Here is a 12,090-nt window from a genome sequence, read left to right on the forward strand (position 1 = left end):
GCTGTATTTCTTTTGTTGGAGAGATCTGTTCCTTTTAGTAAGAAGAATCTCTTGCTGAAATACATTACATTGTAAAAAATGGATGTTTTCCAGTGTCGAGTGAACATCTACACATCTAGAATGTTTTCTTAGGTGACACAGCTAAATAAGCCCACAGCAGTGGCTATAATGATGCCTCTATCGTGAGGTTTTTGGTAATGTAATATCTCACACACCATAAGTGTTCATTAATATGTGAATGAATGATTGGTATCAGGAACTCAAGAGGACCCTGCAGTTATCAGAGTGGGAGGATAATGAGTATATTGCAAGGATGGGAGAAGCTCCTGAAGAGAAAGAATATTCATTCATTCAGCAAATATTCAGTACACTTGTTTTTCAGCAAATATTCAGTGAACACAGCCCCTAGAAGGGAGTTGGTACCTTTCTAGTTGTTGGGCATGAATGAACTCTGAAATCAGAATTTACCAGTGTCATAGATATATCAGGGCTCTCCCCAAAACAATCCATTATTTTCCTTAATCGTTTGTTTTAAAACTGAATGTTATGAAGCTCTCTAGGGGAGCGGAATTTGAGGATGGGAACAACAACAAGAAAATTAGGATTATAACATTGTCAGAGTGCCAACTATGTTACATTTTAAATCATTTCAACTAGGTCACTCTAGAAAGAGCCTTTCTGTTTCTGAAGAGCTTAATCCGCCCAGATAATTTCCTCTAATGTGCCACTTCAAACCCCGTCCTCTGTTCTCTTTTTTTTTCCCCTAACTCCTTAAGCCTCATGAGAGGCTGCTGAGCAGTCTTTTTGAACACAAGAAAGATGATTATTACCATCATTTTGCTGTTATCCTTGAAGAAAGCATGTAAAAAGACTGACAGAGGATGCATAATTGAAGAAAACATGGAAACTTGAGGTTGTGTAATAGCCTCTTGCTTTCCCGACTGCCACTAAATCTAATTGAGATGAAATATGTGTATATTTACACACACATACCCCTATTATGGGACAGTGTTTTGATATGTTTCACCAGACTGTGAGCTTCATGATAATAAGGACCACATTTATGTGTTCATCAATATATAATCCAGTGTTTTCACAGTGCCTGGCACAAAGTAGGCACTTGCTAGCTACCAGGTGAATGGACAAATACATAAATTGCATTTATAGCCACTCATCTCAGCTAATTCTTATGTTTATCTTTTTCTATTTGCTGTAGCTTTTATAGTCTCATGACTCCCTTTCAAGTATCTTTCCTCTTCCACAGTCATTCTCATTAGTTTATGGAACTCCTGTATTATTAGAGAATTGCCTTTCATTACTTGTACTGATATCCCGGATCATGGCTTTAGGGTAAGGCCAGTTTTTCAGACTTCCCACTCCTCCTTTTAATAGTTCCCCATAATTTTCTTTCCTCTCCAGTGTTCCCAGGAGCCTCAGTTTTATCTGCTGATTGAGATTAAATAATCTCACCCCTAGGGTTCAATTTTAGTTACAATTTCAAGTCAAGGAAGTTCCACTGAATAAGGCAGCTGTGATGTGAGGGAAGGAGACCGGGGTTAATGGTTGTATTACAACTTACTAAATGTTCAGTCTTGGGACAGTTATTTAAATTCCAAGCCTTGATTTCACCGTGTGTAAAATGGGGTTGGGCTTCCCAGGTGGCTCACTGGCAAAGAATCACCTGCTAAACAGGGGATACAGGTTCAGTCCCTGGATCAGGAAGATCCCCTGGAGAAGGAAATGTCAACCCACTCCAGTATTCTTGCCTGGAGAATCCCATGGACAAAGAAGCCTGGCGGGCTATAGTGCATAGGATTGCAGAAGAGTTGGACACAACTTAAAGATGAAACAGCAGCAACAGCAGCTGTTGGCTCAGATGGTAAAGTGTCTGCCTGCAATGCGGGAGACCCAGGTTCAATCCTTAGATAGGGAAGATCCCCTGGAGAAGGAAATGGCAACCCACTCCAGTACTCTTGCCTGGAAAATTCCATGGACTGAGGAGCCTGGTAGGCTACAGTCCATGGGGTCACAAAGAGTTGGACACGACTGAGCGACTTCACTTTCACTTTTCACCATAAGTAAATATCTCAGCACAGTGCTTAGCTGACAGGAGATGCTACAGATTCACCAGCTTTCCTATATCTTCCCTGGATCCCATGGACACTTCTAACTCAAGGTTTCTAGGCTTCATCAAGGCTACATTTGGGGGCAGTAATTCTTGGCTGTGGCGTCTGTTCTGTGCATGGAAGGATACTTAGCAGCAGTCCTGGCCTCTATTCCCTAGATGCTAGTAATCCTTCCTCCTAGATGTGACAACCACAGTGTTTTTAGACACTGCCAAACATTCCTAAGGTGGAGGTGGGTAGCAAAATTACCCCAGTTGAGAACAATGACTTTAACTTTAGAAACAATTTATTAAACTCATTCTGCAACTTTAGTTATTTCTATGCCTGAATCAATCCTGCCTGCATTAGAGGATCTAAAATTCTGTTTGGTAATTGTTCATTATCCATCTATCTATCCATCAGTCCATCCATCCATCCATATATCCATATTTAATTCATTCATTTATAAGTTACTGAGGTCAGGTTTTAAAAACTTCATTTTGTTTTCTGCTACATACCCATGGGCCTGGAATTGTGTTCGACCCATAGTAGGTAGTCATAATGTATTTGCCAAATGAATGAACGAGTTAATAAATACATCCATCCACTTATTTATCTACCCATCTATTCAAAACTTACTGAGCACATTTGTCATGAAAGAGAAAAAGGTGAATAGAACGTGGACACAGTACTCAGGGAGCTTAGAATTTAATGAGGAAGACCAAACCCATACAGGATCTGCATTAGTTTTCCAGGGCTACTGTAACAAAGTAGCAGAAACAAATTTATTCTCTCATGTTCTGGAGGCTGCTGCTGCTGCTGCTAAGTCGCGTCAGTCGTGTCCGACTCTGTGCAACCCCACAGAAGGCAGCCCTCTGTCCCTGGGATTCTCCAGGCAAGAATACTGGAGTGGGTTGCCATTTCTGGACATCCAAAATTAAGGTGTGAGCAGGTTCACTCTTCCTTGGAAGCCTCTGGGGGAAGATCTTCCCTTGCCTCTTTCAGCTTCCCATAACCCCAGGCATTCTTTGGCTTATAGCAGCGTAATTGCAATCTTTGCTCCTATCTTCATGTGGTCATCTTTCCGTATGAATATCTGTGTCTCTGTATCTCTTCTCTTCATATAAGGACATCAATATGACACTAGTCATATTGGTGTCCTTCTAAGACCCTACTTCAGTATGACCCCATTTTAACTAATTACATCAGCAAAGACTTTATTTTCAGAAAAGGCCACGTTATGAGGTCGTAGGGGTTGGGACTTCAGATATCTTTGTAGCACACCCACCTCAACCTGTAATGATTAAATCTTAAAATAGAGGTAGGGAGAAAGTACTCTAGGACCAAGGGAGGGAGAGGCTAGTTCTTAATTATGAACTGTGGCACAGAAGCTTCTGCTGTTGTCTAGTCGCTCATTCATGTCCGACTCTTTGTGACCCGAAGGACTGTAGCCAGCCAGACTCCTCAGTCCAGGGGATTTCCCAGGCAAGAATACTAGAGTGGATTGCCATTTCCTTCTCCGGGGGAATATTCCCAAACCCAGGGACTGAATCTATGTCTCCTGCTTGGCAGGCGGATTCGTTACCACTCAACTACCTGGGAACTCCTACTGTGACTATTTCCTATGGCTGGAACATGCCGTCCTCAGTAGGATGGGTGGGTGACGTGGCTGGTTCCATTGACAAAGCTTTTGTAAGAACCAAAGCTTAGTTTTTGTTATTGTTGTTGTTCTCAGAGTCTATGAAATTTTTATGTCTTTACTATAACTACCCCTCACCTGAAACCATTTTCTGTTCTACTCAAGCTGATTTGATAAAGTTTTAGCTCCTTGATCAAAACATACCCACCCAGATAAGATCTTGAGGACTAGAGTAGTTTTTTTTTTTTTTTTTTTTGTCTGCATAGCAAATTACTACAACCTTAGAAGCTGAAAGCATTATTCATTTATCATCTTAGAATTTCTGTAAGTCAGAAGTCCTGAGCATGACATGTCTGGATTTTCTTTTCAATATCTTACCAATCAGATATCAAGATATTAGCTGGGACTTCAGTTGTCATTTGTGGCTTGGAGTCCTCTATTAAGCTTACTTGTTGCTAGCAGGATTTATTTCCTGACAGATATAGGACTGAGGTTCCCATATTTCTGTTAATCATTGGCCAGAGCCAGCTCTCTGGGCTCCTGGACTCCTGAGTTTCTTGTTTATGGTGACCCTCAGACAGTCCTCAAAGTAGATGTTTGCTTTTTTCTAGGTAAGTCAACACGTATCTCTTAGACTTCTTGTTTTGCAACCAGCCAGAGACCAACTTTTCAAAGGACTCATCTAATTAGGTCAGGCCCACCCAGGATAATCATCCTTTAGCATTAAAATGTAACATAATCACAGGAGTACTATCGTATTCACAGGTTTTACCCACACTCAAAAGAAAGAGAAGATACAAGGATGAGGGTTATTGGAGGTCATCTCAGAATTCTGCCCACCACAAGGCATATTCAGGTGGGGGTATTCCAATCTCATGGCAGACCTGTGGACTACTTGTAATGTTGGATGATGTGCTTTCATCTCTCTGGATCCCAATTTCTAACCTGTACAATGAAGGAACTGTTGTTGATAAGGCCAAAGTTGCTGCTGGTTCTATGAACCCTTATGGAACAGGTATTTGTCCAGTGCCTCCTGGAAAGTCTTAAGGTCTTATGGGTCAAATTGATTAGGGGCAGAAAGGTGGGTCACCCTTGCCTTTTCTGAACCACATCAGGCTCACCAAGCCTTTTGATTCCAGCTCCAGTGTCTACTTCCTGTTTGTTCATAAGATTCCTCTGACAACTGAGGTACAGATAAAAATCATTATGTCCACCTATGGTTCTAATTCCTCTAATCTTGACAATACCTAACGTAGTTAGGAGCCTCTTGGGAACCTTTTTTTTTTTTTTTTAATGAAATTGGCACAATCACATATGACTCTTTCGCTCAGATTTCTTTCTGCCTCTTTCTACCTCTTCCCAGGCAAGGCTTAAGTGAATTAAATCATAGTTAATACATATATTTTTAAATTCTGAATATTACTACTATTGCTTCTGGCAAGAATCAATAACCCATCAAATGCTACAGGAAGCAGATTCCAGGTAGATTTATATTTGTTTCAGTGTGAACCACCCCATCTTCTACAAGCTGTATATGTTAGAGGAGATTATTTTGTGTGTCTGTAGTCCAGTACTCTTGCCTGGAAAATCCCATGGATGGAGGAGCCTGGTGGGATGCAGTCCATGGGGTCTCGAAGAGTCGGACACTACTGAGTGACTTCACTTTCACTTTTCTTTTTCATGCATTGGAGAAGGAAATGGCAACCCACTCCAGTGTTCTTGCCTGGAGAATCCCAGGGACAGGGGAGCCTGGTGGGCTGCAGTCTATGGGGTCGCACAGAGTCGGACACGACTGAAGCGACTTAGCAGCAGCAGCAGTCATAATATAGATGTATTTATTAACAGGGACAAATGCCAGGAATTTCTATTTGATCTGCCTGTCTTCACTGTAGTTGCTCATTTAGTCAGAACTAAATGAAAGGAACAAATGCCCACCCTTTTCCTTTGCCATACTGATTTCATACTGATTATTGTCTGTGGCAGCCCCTAAGGGCAGGGTCTGCAGGTTGATGGGTTATCTGATGAGTTACGCTGAACATAGTGTAGACAAGCTCGAAGAATAAGTCCTCAGAGGGTGTGCATTCCTATTACGGAGTATTTGTAAACAGAGCCAGGGTGTTATACTCATCGGTGCTCCCTCTTGTTTCCTGTCTCACTCCCTGTCCTTCAATTTTTTTACAGAGTGTACACAGAGGTAGAGATGGTTGTAAAGGCTGAATGGGTGAAGATGCTCCATTGCACTAACGATGTCTCCTCCATCTAGTCTCTACTTGGAGAAACTGGCTGTGTTGCCTTCACAAAGTGGGCTTCTCTTATCCCTGCTGAGAGGGCAGAGAAACAGGTGACTCGGTCCCCAGGCCTCCTCAACTACTTGATTGTAATAGAATCACCCAGTCAGGTCCCTGGATTCTCTTCTCCTGGAGCTTAGAATTCAAACTCAGAAACTTGATGCTTCTGTAGGCACTAGACTTCAAGAGGCATAAGGGCACATTGTGGATAGGGACTGTTTGTTTGGGCTGTTTCCACAAAAAAATCAGATAAAACCAATAAGAGAGACAGTGAGAACGAGCAAGAGAGAATCCAAATGTAACCAGAGAAGCAGAACAATAAGAATCCAGCACAGTGCCTGGCTCCCATAAGAGTTCAATAAATGTTTGCTGAATGACTGACTGACCCATCCATCCCCAGAGAGATGGAGTAATTGCAGTGGTCCCTCCTCTACATCTCCCTCTTTTATCCCTTGACATAGCCCTGTGTTCTCATAGTATTGAATATATCCCCTCTTTTGTCATTTAATTTCTGTAAGTGGGTTTCCATTGTCTGCATCTTGATGATACACCGCTAAGATCCCAGCCAACGTGAATGCCTGACCTCCAGCTGCTCCCTGGGCACCAGCTCAGACCCTCTGAGTGGCTGGATATCGGTTTATACTGCACACAGAAGACATTCCTTAACATTTGTGGATGTGACATGTGTCTCCCAATTTATACAAGCTTTCACTCCTCAGAAGTGTGTGATACTGAACAAACAAATCTTGTTGCTCCTGGATTTTCTGTTCCAGGCTCAGGGCTGCCACCTGGTAAGAAGTCCCCATCAAACCACTCCTGGGTGACTCCTGCTTGCTCCATGTCAGTCTCTCGTCTTTCTCTTTCATGGGGCATATTTCATTTATTCATACATGTTGAGCACTCAAGGTGTGAGAGGCAGTGTACTGGGTGGTGGGAAAATGAGGTAAACAAAACAAATGAAATCCTTTTACCTGGTTATTCTCTGTTTGTTCCTCCCACTCCCAGATCCATCCTCCGCTCCTCTGCCCTGTCCTGTGCCTGAGATGCTGACTGCTACACACACCACCATGACCACCTTTGCAACCTTGCTAGCTGGATTTCAGTTGGGTTTGGCTAGTGAGAGTCAACGCAGATGATGGGGGCAGGGAGGGTGTGGAGTGATAAGAGGCTAGGCTTTCTCCCTGCCCCAAGGTCTCAACTCTAGCATTGGCCATCTCTTCCATGGCTACAGCTGCTGCCTGCCAGCTCCTCCTCCAAGATCCATCAATCACTGATTCCAGGAACAACAGTTTCTCCCTTTGTGCCTCCCTGTAAGCTAAGAGGTGGTAATCAGCCTTGTGGCTTTTGTTCAGTTCTAAATGTCTCAACCTTCCTCACTATTTTCCTCAACACTTCCTTAACCTCTTGGAAAATGCCCACTTCCCTTTTTAAATTCTTTGGAAAAAAGCATCAGAGTGGAATTCTGTGTCCTGTTGAGTCCCTGCCTGGTACAATCCCCAGCTCACATGGAGCTTACATTCTAGTGGGGGAGAGACAACTGACGAATGAACAGCAGACTGGTTGTCATGCAGTGATAGGAGGTACAGAGAGAAATAAAGCAGGTAAACGGAGAGTGGCAGACGTGAATATGGTGCATGTGGTCAGAGGAGGCCTCTCTAAGCAAACCTCCGAGGGAGGGAGGGAGAGAACTGCATAGCCCGATGAGCAAGGTCAAGGCCTGAGTTGGGAATGTGTTTGCAGTCTTGGAGACACACAAAGACTCATGCACTGGTAGGAAATGAGGTCTTAATGTTTATGATATTGCTTGATGTAGGGAAAAGGAATGCATGTGATGAAAAGAACATGGACTCTGGAGTCACACAATGAGTCAAGCTCTACCATCACTGGGTAGCCCTGTAACAGCAGAAAAAAGACTTCAAATCTGAGTCTCAGTTTCCTTGTTCAGTAAATGAACAAGTAAATATTGTTTACTTGAACAATCCAAGTAAATATTGGATTGGCCAGAAAGTTCATTTGAGTTTTTCTGTAATGTGGAAAAAATGAAAATTTTGACTAGCCCAATAATAAATGCCTGCCAATGCAGGAGACATGAGAGACATGGCTCAATCCCTGGGTCCACAAGATCCTCTGGAGAAGGGCACGGCAACCCACTCCAGTATTAAGCAGCCTGGTGGGCTACAGGATAGGCTTGCAAAGAGTCGGACATGACTGAAGTGACTTAGCGCACACACAATAAAATATACCTCAAAAGACTAAGATAAAATTTATGAATTCGTATCTAGAGCCTGACTCTATCTCACTCCTCCTCCCCTCCAGCAGTTGGCCTCACTCTTAAATGCTGAATTAAACTCTGTGGCTTCATGGGGTTTAACAGACATCCTTGTTGAATGGTTTTATAGTACTCCTTATTCATTTATTCATTCCACCAATATGGGCTGTCACAACTTTGCAGTTGTGTTTCTGTTTTGAGAATGAACTTTTAAGGTGTCTCTCTCCCACTAGACTGGAGAAGGCAATGGCGCCCCACTCCAGTACTCTTGCCTGGAGAATCCCATGGATGGAGGAGCCTGGTGGGCTACAGTCCATGGAGTTGCTAAGGGTTGGACACGACTGAGTGACTTCACTCTCATTTTTCACTTCCATGCTTTGGAGAAGGAAATGGCAACCCACTCCAGTGTTCTTGCCTGGAGAATCCCAGGGACGGGGGAGCGTGGCAGGCTGCTGTCTATGGGGTCGCACAGAGTTGGACATGACTGAAGCGACTTAGCAGCAGCAGCAGCTCCCACTAGACTTCATTTACAAGAGCAATTCTTTGTCACTTTTGGATACCCGGATAGTAGCAGAGAGCCTGGAATATTGCGAACATTTAATATTTGCTGGATGAAAGGAGGGAAAGTAGGAAGAACAATTACTATCCTTTCAATAAGTTTTCTTTTTCTAGAGACTCCATTCTCTTGGGTAAACTCTCCATGAGATTCTCCAGGCAAGAATACTGGAGTGGGTTGCCATTTCCTTCTCCAGGGGAGCTTCCCAACCCAGGGATTGAACCTGGGTCTCCTGCATTGCAGGCAGATGCTTTAACCTCTGAGCCACCAGGGAAGCCCCTAAATAAAAACTAATTTAATTGAAATGAACTGTCTGCAAAGACTTATCCTATTTATTTCTGTGGGATATAGCAAAGAAGAAAACCCTGTGAAGGCAGGGATCATGTTATCTTATTCATTTTTTATATCGCTCAGTTCAGTTCAGTCGCTCAGCCATGTCCAGCTCTTGGCAACTCCCTGGACTGCAGCACACCAGGCTTCCCTGTCCTTCACTATCTCTTGGAGCTTGCTCAAACTCATGTCCATTGAGTTGCTGATGCCATCTAACCATCTCAGCCTCTGTCATCCCCTTCTCTTGCCTTCAATCTTTCCCGGCATCAAGGTCTATTCTAATGAGGCAGTTGTTTGCATAGGTGGCCAAATATTGGAGCTTCAGCTTTAGCATCAGTCCTTCCAATGAATATTCAAGACTGATTTCCTTTAGAACTGACTGGTTTAATCTCCTTGCAGCCCAAGGGACTCTCAAGAGTCTTCTCCGATACCACAGTTCAAAAGCATCAATTCTCCAGTGCTCAGCTTTCTTCATAGTCCAACTCTCACATCCATACATGACTACTGGAAAAACTATAGCTTTGACTAGATGGACCTTTGCCGGCAAAGTAATGTCTCTGCTTTTTAATATGCTGTCTAGGTTGTTTTCTTCCCAGGAGCAAGCATCTTTTAATTTCATGGCTGCCGTCACTATCTGCAGTAATTTTGGAGCCCAAGAAATTAAAGTCTGTCACTGTTTCCATTGTTTCTCCATCTATTTGACATGAAGTGATGGGACCGGATGCCATGATCTTCATTTTTTGAATGTTGAGTTTTAAGCCAGCTTTATCACTCTCCTCTTTCAGTTTCATCAAGAGGCTCTTCACTTCCTCTTCACTTTCTGCCATAAGGGTGGTGTCATCTGCATATCTGAGGTTATATGATGGGATATTTCCCCCATCAATCTTGATTCCAGTTTGTGCTTCATCTATTCTGGAATTTCACATGATGTACGTGGTATGTAAGTTACATAAGCAAGGTGACAATATACAGCCTTGATGTACTCCTTTCCCAGTTTGGATTTACATTGCTAGTGTTTAGCATAATGCCAAGTGCTTCATGATAACTATACTTAAATATTTGTGAGTAGAATATGCTAACAAAAGATTTAAATCTGATGTGTGTCTGAGTGTGTGTGTTGGGGTGGGGGGGATTACAAAACACATTTGTAAAGTCACAGTGAAAATTTTCAAAAACGCTTTCCCTTTCTCCACTCAGCACACAAAAGAGGGCTCTGAAAAGAGACTCTTTTGGAAACTGTCTAGACAAGGTGTGTTATTTAGGAAGAGGCCACTGTGAAAACATCATTTCCTCTTTTCTGTTTAGAAAAGGTTGATAAGAGAATGTGTAAAAGACAGAGATGAAGTGATTTGGTTGCCCTGGGGAGCCTTGCAGCCCAGCTGGAGATGCCCTGGGGGCTGGGCTCCTGGGGATTGTTTCCCCCAACCTGGTACTGGTTGTCTGGAGAAAGCACATTCCAAGACTGGGCACCATCTGACACCCTGATGAGAACAAAGCCCCACATGCTTGGGACACATGGTTCTGGTTATCTGGGGAATTGTGTTTTTCAAAGATTATAATATTTCCCCTTTGTATGTGTCTTATTTCATAGAGGCTCCTGGCCCTTCCCAGGCATGACTCTTGTCCAGGCGGTACATCCCTCTGAGAAGCACAGGCATGAGGAGACTGGTCCTAGGGTCTAGCAGAAGGACCTCTCTATTAGGACCAGGGGCACGTGGTGCTCACTGAAACCTTGTCTCTTTGAAACTCTGGGGTAACAGCCCTTGCCCAAAGTACATACTCTCTCTATTTATAAAATTCTTCCAAGAGCCTATATCTGAGAAAACCTCCTACCAGCCCAGTGGAGTTGGGAGATGCAGTTGTAACAGTTATGCCTGTGCCCTGCATGTTATTGTCTCTGGGTGAAGCCCAGATTTGCACATTAAAAGATGTGTCAAATAGTGAGTGTGTTGTACTTATAAGTCTGTAAAAATCAAGTTTCCATGAGAAGCAAGAAGAAACGTTGCTTTCTGCCCATTTCATCCTGTTCTTAGGAAATGTGGGTTAAAAACATGTCTCTGAGTAGCTGTATAACCAGGTCTCCTTTTATATTGGTTATGATAAGGGATATTCTATTAGTTGGACTCTGAAGAGCAGATATTCCCATCCTTAGCAGCACAATACAGGTGTCTCCTTCCCATATTTAGAGAGTTCATCATTGTGTTAATCTTGATGGAAGGCAGAGTTGACTGCCTTACATGCCAAACATTAAAAAAACAGACACACACTTCCCTCCTGCTGACCCCTAAAGGGTAGAGTTGGGAGATAAAGAACATCCAGTTAAATTTGAATTTCAGATAAATAGCAAATATTTTCACTGTTAAGGAGACACTAAATATTGCATGGGATATACTCATACTAAGAATTTTATTGCTTATCTAAACATTCTATTTAACTATGCATCTTGTGTTTTTCATTTGCTAAATCTGGCAGCCCTACCTGGGGACCAGGATATGTGACTAAAGCTGAACCAATTAGGCATTCCCTCTTTGTATTTTTTTTTCTAATTTTATTTTATTTTTAAACTTTACATAGTTGTATTAGTTTTGCCAAATATCAAAATGAATCCGCCACAGGTATACATGTGTTCCCCATCCTGAACCCTCCTCCCTCCTCCCTCCCCATACCATCCCTCTGGGTCGTCCCAGTGCACTAGCCCCAAGCATCCAGTATCGTGCATCGAACCTGGACTGGCAACTCGTTTCTTACATGATATTTTACATGTTTCAATGCCATTCTCCCAAATCTTCCCACCCTCTCCCTCTCCCACAGAGTCCATAAGACTGTTCTATACATCAGTGTCTCTTTTGCTGTCTCGTACACAGGGTTATTGTTACCATCTTTCTAAATTCCATATATATGCG

The 12,090-nt window shown here is 42.9% G+C and overlaps 1 non-coding gene across 1 annotated transcript; it reads right to left on the reverse strand.

Moving 5' to 3' along the window:
- Positions 1 to 9,059: 9,059 nt before the first annotated feature.
- TRNAC-GCA (transfer RNA cysteine (anticodon GCA)) lies at positions 9,060 to 9,131 on the reverse strand. Its single transcript has one exon. It is a non-coding gene; the product is annotated as a tRNA-Cys (tRNA).
- Between the last annotated feature and the right edge of the window lie 2,959 nt (positions 9,132 to 12,090).

Source organism: Bos javanicus, chromosome 15, assembly GCF_032452875.1.
Source record: "Bos javanicus breed banteng chromosome 15, ARS-OSU_banteng_1.0, whole genome shotgun sequence".
Lineage (NCBI taxonomy): Eukaryota > Metazoa > Chordata > Mammalia > Artiodactyla > Bovidae > Bos > Bos javanicus.